Below are 6,961 nucleotides of genomic sequence, written 5' to 3'. Positions count from 1 at the left end.
TCTATGTGTTTCGGGGGGGGGGGTGGTCTCTGCCCAGTTGGTCACAGAACTCAGGAAAAGGGCTAGACAAGCCCTGGCCCCCTGCCCTGGGGCACCAGTCTATCATGAGATTCAAGGAGCCTGAACCAGGCGGTGCTTGGGAAGCATCTACCTGGCAGGCAGCCCCGACGCGGTCCCCCGTCCATCTGAGCTGACACCGGCTGAGGGTCTATAAGTCTTTCACACGGAGACAGGTTGTACTAAGTCGCTCAGTCATGTCCGACTCTTTGCGACCCCATGGACCGAAGCTCACCAGGCTTCCCTGTCCATGGGATTCTCCAGGCAAGGGTCCTGGAGTGGGTTGCCATTTCCTCCTCCAGGGGATCTTCCCGACCCAGGGATCAAACCTGTATCTCTTCTGTCTCCTGCACTGGCAAGCGGGTTCTTTACCACTAGTGCCACCTGGGAAGTCCTAGAGACAGGCTACCAGGGGGCATCATTGCCTGACACGTTCAGGATGAGGTTATAGAGGGAGCTCTCAGAGGGCTCTACCCAGAGTCAGAGCTGGGGTTTCTCCCCTGACTCACCAGGGTGACACATAGAGGGGGAGAGACTCCCCGTGGATTCACGTGGGAATGTAGTTATCTATTCAGCCTATGAGAGTTGGACCATAAAAAAGGCTGAGCACTGAAGAACTGATGCTTTTGGACTGTGGTGCTGGAGAAGATTCTTGAGAGTCCTTTGGACTCTCCAACCAGTTCATCCTAAAGGAGACCAGTCCTGAGTGTTCATTGGAAGGACTGATGCTGAAGCTGAAACTCCAATACTTTGGCCACCTGATGTGAGAATGGACTCATTGGAAAAGACCCCGATGCTGGGAAAGATTGAAGGTGGGAGGAGAAGGGGACGACAGAGGATGAGATGGTTGGATGGCATCACCGACTCAATGGACATGAGTTTGAGCAAACTCTGGAAGTTGGTGATGGACAGGAAAGCCTGGCGTGCTGCAGTCCGTGGGGTCACAGAGAGTTGGACACGACTGAGCAACTGAAAAACAATGACAAAAATTCAGCGTTATGAATATGCATTTACACTTGTAACACGATGCAAAGAACGTGAAAAAAATCATTAATTGCAGAAAATGAAGCTCATCTGAATCTTGGCAGGTGGAGCTATGCAGAAGACTCTTCCTCCCAGCCTGTACTCCCCACGCTGTCACCCCATCCCCATCGCCAGAACAGGCAGAGTATCAATACCTCCAGGAGAGGGAGTGAGGGGAGAGCTGTTAAGTTCAGCCAGAGGGCTTTAAAACTCCCCCTGGAGCTGCAGCACCTGAGCCTGGGTAGGTCTCAGGCTTCCCTGAGCCGTTGACCACCTCTCCCCCTTTGCTGTTGATAGCTTACGGTGAACAGTGTCGGATTCGCGACCTCCGAAGAAGATTTAGCTTCGGGACCAGGGACCAGGCTTGATCGCTCAAGAGCTTTTGTGTAGCAGAGTTTTATTAAAGTATGAGAGGGACAGGGAAAGCTTCTGACACAGACATCAGAAGGGGGGCGGAGAGTGCCCCCTCGCTAGTGTTAGCAAGGGAGCTATATCCTTTTTAAATTAGTTATTACAGTAAGTCAAAAGGATGTCTCAAGGTTGTAAAGATCTTACTAGACATACTCCCATAATATACATTTTAAGGTAGCAGGATTAGTCAGAAGGTTTTCAGGAGGGAGAAACATGTCCTCAAGCAGGATGCATGATTATTATATAATCCTTACTAAGGAATGTAGAAAAAGAACGTTTGTCCTTTCCTCCTCCTTGAGAATTCCAGACCCCTATCTCCTCCTTGGGAGCCCCAGACCCCTTTCTCCTCCTGGGGGACCCCGGACTTCTTATCAACCTGCCTAGGGATTGAGTCTCTCACCGTCTGGAAGGGGCAGCAGGAGGTGCCTACAGGAAGGGCAAAGTTTTCTCTGAAACGTGCTGCCTGGGGGTCCCTGCCATGCCTGACGTGCAGAGACCCCCTCCTCTCAGCCTGTGTCTCCAGAAACAAGTGACATTCTGGCCCGGGGGCTGCCCTGATGCCCACCCAGCACTGGTGAGCGCACCTTGTGGCCCGTGGTGGCTTGCCGGCTGGCACAGCTCCCAGGCTGTCAGCCAGGGGACAGCAGGGGGCACCTCTGAGTCACCGCAAATTGGAGGCTGGATTGGAGGCGGGACCCCGTCTGGATGCTGTTAGCGGCCCTGGGGCGTGCCAGGAGTGGGTTAATGACCTTTGCACCGAGGCGGGGTGGGCGAGGGCATCCCGGGGGGCATCCTGAGGCTCCTTCCGTAATGGACCAGTGTCTGCTGTCTGGGACTGGCCTAGCTCTGATTTAGAAGGGCACCAGTTCTTGTATGGGCTAAAACTCCTGCAGAACAGGGACAGCCTCCAGGCTACAGGGCACCTTGATGCCGTGACTAATAAAGATCGGGCCAGTGGTTGACGCTGGCCTCTGAACAAACCTTCCCTCCCCCGTTTCCAGTCTCCCATCCCAGTTTCCTCTTTGCCTGGTGGAAGCAGGTCCAGGGAGGGTCACTAGAGGCCTGAGCTCCCTATGGGGGTGGCTCTGCCCTCCCTTCATGGAGTTGGGGTGCTGGGCCCACCCTCTGAGTCCTGGGCGCCCAGGAATTGCAGTGGAGCTGAAGGGCACAGGAACCTACTTGAGATCATTTTTCCCAGGTGGTAAAGAATCTGCCTGCCAATGCAGGAGACATGAGAGACACAGGTTCCATCCCTGAGTCATGGAGAAGATCCCCTGGAGGAGGAAATGGCACCCCACTCCAGTATTCCTGCCTAGAGAATCCCCCTGGACAGAGGAGCCTGGCAGCTGCAGTCCATAGGGCTGCAGAGAGTCTGACATGATTGAGCACACCCACGTAAGACAGTTAGCGAGCAACGCTCTTTGATTTAGAGGCATTAGGACGTGATCAGCCCCTGGGGATGGGTAATGAATAACTCTATTTTATAGACAAGGCTGGGACTTCGCTTAGGTGAGAAGAGTTACTGGGTTACTTTGCCAACGAAGGTCCGTCTAGTCAAGACTATGGTTTTTCCAGTAGTCATGTATGGATGTGAGAGTTGGACTATAAAGAAAGCTGAGCGCCGAAGAATTGATGCTTTTGAACTGTGGTGTTGGAGAAGACTCTTGACAGTCCCTTGGACTGCAAGGAGATCCAACCAGTCCATCCTAAAGGAGATCAATCCTGGATATTCATTGGAAGGACTGATGTTGAAGCTGAAACTCTAATACTTTGGCCAACTGATGCAAAGAGCTGACTCATTAGAAAAGACACTGGTGCTGGGAAAGACTGAAGGCAGGAGGAGAAAAGGACGGCAGAGGATGAGATGGTTGGATGGCATCACAGACTCAATGGACATGGGTTTGGGTGAACTCCGGGAGTTGGTGATGGACAAGGAGACGTGGTGTGCTGCAGTCCATGGGGTCACAAAGAGTCGGACACGACTGAGAGACTGAACTGAACTGAACTGGGCTGGGTCCCAGCGTCCAAAAGAGCTTTCAGGTCCATGCTCCCCCTTCCACTGGCCCCCTCCCAGCTCTGGCTGCGGGTGAGCAGACTGGTTCTCTTCTGAGCTCCTCACCCTGTCCTGGCCCATGTGTCTTTCTTTCAGGGAAAAACACGGCAGGATGGGTGTTTCAAGAATGCGTGTTTCTATCCTCCAGAAAAAGGGTTGGCAGGAAAAGCATGTCTCCTCTTTGTTTCCTGGGATTTTATCTGTATCTTGAAACTCCTGCCAAAGTCCCCAGTCCAGGCACTGCATGATTTAAATATCAATTGAATTTCACCCAGAAACCAAATTGAAGTGTATAAACGGCAGCCACACCCCAGGTCTTCTCCTGGTTCCCCAGGATCCTATCTGGGCAGGATCCTGGGGAGACTGAGGGTGGGTTCCCTGTGGCCTCTGCTCACCCAGCCGCATGGCCAGCTGCCCGTGGGACTGCAGATGGTGACCGTCACCCCATGGGCCTCAGTTCCCTCCCTATGGAAACAGGGGGCCAGACCTGTTGACCTTTGATCTCCCTTCAGTCTAATGATCGGTGATTCCATTGTTGGATATTAAGCAATGTGACTGCAGTAGACTTACATTGAATACAGTGTGAATGTGTGTGGTGAGTGTCTGTGTGTGTGTGTGTATGCAGGGGGCATTTAAAGCTCATTTGATTTTTACAGACTTGGGGGTTTTAAAAAATACGACCCAATACTCATAAACATGAAAGCAAAGATTCAGAAATCCAGCTACATAAAGATCCCCTGTATGGGGAAAAAAACAAAAAAACCTGTAAAGTAGTCAAGACAAAAGATAAACTGGCATACCGAATCAAATGGCCTCCAAATCAAAAGGAAAAGATGACCAAGCAGAGAAATAAGTAGAAATCTATAGATACTAATAGCCAGCAAGCATGTGGAATGTGCCCAGTCTTGGAATGTGAACCGAAGGAATAGGGTAGCTTGTCTTTCCCCAAACACTGTTGCTAACGCGCCCTGACGTCCTGCTGAGGGGGTGCACATTCAGTCCTCTGGATGGCCGCTGGACCGCCCCTGTCAAATTTAAAATTCCTGTACCCTTTTATTTTTTTTCCCGTACCCTTTTATTTTTTTTCCCGTACCCTTTTATTTTTTTTTCCTGTACCCTTTTAAAGAGATCTATTTCCTTTTGACTCTACTGGGTCTCTGTGGCTGCCCAGGCTTCCTCTAGTTGACGCGAGCAGGGGGCTGGCTACTCTTGGTTGCGGCGTGAGGGCTCTCTGTGCTGGCTTCTCCTCTTGCTGTGAAGCCTGGACTCTAGAGTCCTGGCTCAGCGGTTGTGGTGCAGGAGCTTAGTTGCTCTGTGGCATGTGGGATCTTCCCCGGACCAGGGATCGAACCTCTGTCCCCTGCACAGGCAGGCAGATTCTTAACCACTAGACCACCAGGCAAGTCCAAAATCCCTATACACGTTGACTTGGGAATTATCCTTCCAGGAACTTATCCAATAAAATATTTTGGTAAGTGGGGAAAAAGGTGTGTATTCATATTAATTACCATGGTATTACCATTAATTACCATACCATTCATTACTATGGTCAGAGCAAAGGATTGGAAACCAGCTGCTAAGTAGGGGTCAGTTAAATGATTGTTGTGTGTCCTCCAAGGAATAAGACTTGTTCAAGGAATAAGGCAGCTCTATATCTACTGTTGTGTGTCTCTAACGTGAGGCTCCCTGATGGCTCAGGTGGTAAAAAATCTGCCTCCAAGGCAGAAGACTCGGGCTTCCCAGGTGGTACTAGCGGTAAAGAACCCGCCTGCCAATGCAGGAGACACAAGAGATGCGGGTTAGAGCCCTGGGTCGAGATCCCCTGGAGGAGGGCATGGCAACCCACTCCAGTCTTCTTGCCTGGAGAATCCCATGGACAGGGGAGCCTGGCGGGCTGCAGTTCTTGGGGCTGCAAAGAGTCAGACATGACTGAGCAGCTGAACACACACACACACGCACCCATCTCTAGCACACCTCACGAAGTGCAGAAAAGTAAGGTGTACAATGGCCCTGCCAGCTTATGCCAGGCAGCTCTTCCTGCCAGCCCTTCCCCCTTTACATGGACATCTCTGGAGGATGACCATGGAACTTGCCACTGTTCTTGTGTCCAGAATAACAAGTGTGTGGGGGGATGGGAATCAGAGGGGAATGCACTGAATACTTTGAAATTTTGTCCTGTGTGTATTACTTGCTAAAAATGGATAGAACACAAAAGTAATACAATTGCTTTGGGCTAAATGTTTGTGTACTCCCGGAACTTATGTGTTGAAACCCTCGTCCCTAAAATGATGGTGTTTGGAGATGGGGCCTTTGGGGGGTGATTAGGTCATGAGACTAGAGCTCCCAGTATGGGACTAGGGTCCTGCCTAAGGGGATGACAGAGGATGAGATGGTTGGATGGCATCGGACTCGATGGACACGAGCTGGAGCAAGCTTTGGGAGTTGGTGATGGACGGGGAGGCCTGGCGTGCTGCAGTCCACGCGGTTGCGAAGAGTCGGACACGACTGAGTGACTGAACTGAACTGATAGAGTAATTTAGGTCAGATCTTTACTGTATGTGTTTTTTTTTTTTTTGAAACATGGCTTGATTTGCTGCATATAAAAAACCTGGTTGGCACAAGCACGCCGTCATGGGGTCCCTCCAAGTGTAATTTCAAAAACTTCAAAGTGTGATTCTGAGACAAGTGTGGAGTGACCATGGATAACCACTGCTGATCACATCATTACTGATGATTCTTAGAACTTGGCATCGAGGAGAGCGACCGGGAGGTGAAGCTGGTTTAATGGGCATTTGAGGATCAGAGAGACAGTCAGCTGGGAAGCAGGTGCTGGAGGAAGCCTGAGATGAGATGCAAAACTGGGCAACAGCCCTGGCATAAGCTCTGGGATATCCCTTCTACCCAACAGGTGTCACCTGGGGGTCCTAAGTTACTTGCCTGCATCTCCAAGTGTGGTTCTAATCAAAGCACGCGTGTTCCAGGCACAGAGGTAACTGTTGGCAGGTGAGCTGAAGGATGCGCTTGCATTTCGGAGCATCTCTTCTCGGAGCCTCTCTTCTCGTCAGGATCCTCCCTCCTCCCCTGTTCCCAGCTCACAGCTGTGATGTCAGGGCCAGCAGGGAGCTGTGTGTGCCGCCTGGCGTCACCTGGATGAGGTGCCCGAGCAAGGGTCCAGCCCTGCTATGAGGCCAGCGTCCCCATCTGCAATGTGTGGAAACATGACCACACGGTGTCGACTGGAGGATCATTCATGACACGTGTGTGAGTATGTGGTTCCAGCAGCCAGCAGGGCCCTCTCCCCGGCTTGCGGGGGTGGGCAGGCAGGTGGGTGCAGAGATGGTGCTATTCCTGTGGCTTCTGGCACGGGGCTCGCCTCCCCGGCCTTCCTCTGTGTAGTCAGAGCCCAAAGTCTCCGCT

Source organism: Bison bison, unplaced genomic scaffold, assembly GCF_000754665.1.
Source record: "Bison bison bison isolate TAMUID 2011002044 unplaced genomic scaffold, Bison_UMD1.0 scf7180017864377, whole genome shotgun sequence".
NCBI lineage: Eukaryota > Metazoa > Chordata > Mammalia > Artiodactyla > Bovidae > Bison > Bison bison.
This window is presented reverse-complemented; position numbering follows the sequence as displayed.